The sequence below is a fragment of the Blennius ocellaris genome, assembly GCF_963422515.1.
Source record: "Blennius ocellaris genome assembly, chromosome: 15".
In the NCBI taxonomy this organism is placed as follows: domain Eukaryota; kingdom Metazoa; phylum Chordata; class Actinopteri; order Blenniiformes; family Blenniidae; genus Blennius; species Blennius ocellaris.
Window position 1 is genome coordinate 15,001 of NC_137664.1, and position 2,500 is coordinate 17,500.

Genomic DNA, 2,500 nt, shown 5'->3' on the forward strand with positions numbered 1-2,500 from the left:
TGGATTTAAACAGCCGTCACTTATCCACAGATAAGCCATTGTTTGTAAAAGATTTAATCAGCTCAGATTAAGAGGAATGTTTTGTCTTTTTACTCCACAGCAGTACAAACATCAGCATTAACAGTGACTATGTGTTACTGCATCAGCATTAGCAGGAAGTGACTACGTGTTACTGCATTAGCATTAGCAGGAAGAGTGACTACGTGTTACTGCATTAGCATTAGCAGGAAGTGACTACGTGTCACTGCATTAGCATTAGCAGGAAGTGACTACGTGTTACTGCATATGCATTAGCAGGAAGTGACTACGTGTTACTGCATCAGCATTAGCAGGAAGTGACTACGTGTTACTGCATTAGCACTAGCAGGAAGTGACTACGTGTCACTGCATCAGCATTAGCAGGAAGTGACTACGTGTTACTGCATTAGCATTAGCAGGAAGTGACTACGTGTTGCTGCATCAGCATTAACAGGAAGTGACTACATGTTACTGCATCAGCATTAGCAGGAAGTGACTACGTGTTACTGCATCAGCATTAGCAGGAAGTGACTACATGTTACTGCATCAGCATTAGCAGGAAGTGACTACGTGTTACTGCATCAGAATTAGCAGGAAGTGACTACGTGTCACTGCATCAGCATTAGCAGGAAGAGTGACTACGTGTTACTGCATCAGCATTAGCAGGAAGAGTGACTACGTGTTACTGCATCAGCATTAGCAGGAAGAGTGACTACGTGTTACTGCATCAGCATTAGCAGGAAGTGACTACGTGTTACTGCATCAGCATTAGCAGGAAGTGACTACGTGTTGCTGCATCAGCATTAACAGGAAGTGACTACATGTTACTGCATCAGCATTAGCAGGAAGTGACTACGTGTTACTGCATCAGCATTAGCAGGAAGTGACTACATGTTACTGCATCAGCATTAGCAGGAAGTGACTACGTGTCACTGCATTAGCATTAGCAGGAAGAGTTGCGCCACCAGAAGCACGAGTAAGATCTGAAATAACGGCGTTAGCATAAGCAGCATCAACAAGGGAGAGTAGAAGCATTAACAGCGGCTGCATTAGCATGAGCGATATTAGCGATAGCACTGACGGCATTAGCAATGCTGCTGCTTGTGTTAAGGCGGTTTGACGGGTGACGGAAGAGTGACTGACGCACAAGAGGAGGCTGCAGCAGGAGCAGAAGCTCTGGTGTTAGCATTAGCATTAGCATTAGCGTGCTCCCACCTGTAGAAGTAGGAGCAGCCCCTCACACTGTTGTGGCAGAAGTGTTCCTGCGTCTTCTCCGAGCCGTAGTCCTCGCCCGGGTCCGACCACAGCAGGTCGCACATCGGCCCGAAGGCCGGCGGCTCCTTGAAGCGGTCCAGCTGCACGACGACAACAACAACATAAACAACAACAACAACAACTTCAGCTGCCACAGACACACAAACAGACCGGAGCGTCGCTCGTCTGGGTTCACGGCCCGTTTAGCCGCCGTGAAGCAGTGTGTTGCAGAGTAATCAAGTATAAATACTCTTCACCACGAGATGGCAGCACAGACCTTTGCCGGTGAAATTGAAACTGACAGACGTCAGTGTGGTTTTTTTCAAAGAAAAAAGTGTGCCTTGGCTCAAAAAAGGTTGAAAAACACTGGTCTAAAGAGTCTAAAGGCTCTAGAGTGTGGTCTAAAGAGTCTAGAGCGTGGTCTAAAGAGTCTAGAGCGCCTAAAGCGTGGTCTAAAGAGTCTAGAGCGTGGTCTAAAGAGTCTAAAGAGTCTAGAGCGTGGTCTAAAGAGTCTAAAGAGTCTAGAGCGTGGTCTAAAGAGTCTAAAGAGTCTAGAGCGTGGTCTAAAGAGTCTAAAGCGTGGTCTAAAGAGTCTAAAGAGTCTAGAGCGTGGTCTAAAGAGTCTGGAGCGTGGTCTAAAGAGTCTAAAGAGTCTAAAGAGTCTAAAGAGTCTAGAGCGTGGTCTAAAGAGTCTAAAGAGTCTGGAGCGTGGTCTAAAGAGTCTAAAGAGTCTAAAGAGTCTAAAGAGTCTAGAGCGTCTAAAGCGTGGTCTAAAGAGTCTAGAGCGTGGTCTAAAGAGTCTAGAGCGTGGTCTAAAGAGTCTAAAGAGTCTAGAGCGTGGTCTAAAGAGTCTGGAGCGTGGTCTAAAGAGTCTGGAGCGTGGTCTAAAGAGTCTAAAGAGTCTAGAGCGTGGTCTAAAGAGTCTAAAGCGTGGTCTAAAGAGTCTAAAGCGTGGTCTAAAGAGTCTAGAGCGTGGTCTAAAGAGTCTATAGAGTCTAGAGCGTGGTCTAAAGAGTCTAAAGCGTGGTCTAAAGAGTCTAAAGCGTGGTCTAAAGAGTCTATAGAGTCTAGAGCGTGGTCTAAAGAGTCTAGAGCGTGGTCTAAAGAGTCTAAAGAGTCTAGAGCGTCTAAAGCGTGGTCTAAAGAGTCTAAAGCGTGGTCTAAAGAGTCTAGAGCGTGGTCTAAAGAGTCTAAAGAGTCTAGAGCGTGGTCTAAAGAGTCTAGAGCG

At 46.2% G+C, this 2,500-nt stretch overlaps 1 pseudogene across 1 annotated transcript in view; it reads right to left on the reverse strand.

Moving 5' to 3' along the window:
• The window catches only part of LOC308140346 (serine/threonine-protein phosphatase 2B catalytic subunit gamma isoform-like), a 17,557-nt pseudogene that overhangs the window by 8,042 nt on the left and 7,015 nt on the right, over positions 1-2,500 (reverse strand). The window contains exon 6 of the transcript XR_013937238.1: positions 1,234-1,373. The product of XR_013937238.1 is annotated as a serine/threonine-protein phosphatase 2B catalytic subunit gamma isoform-like (transcript). The remainder of the gene's footprint in view (positions 1-1,233; positions 1,374-2,500) is intronic.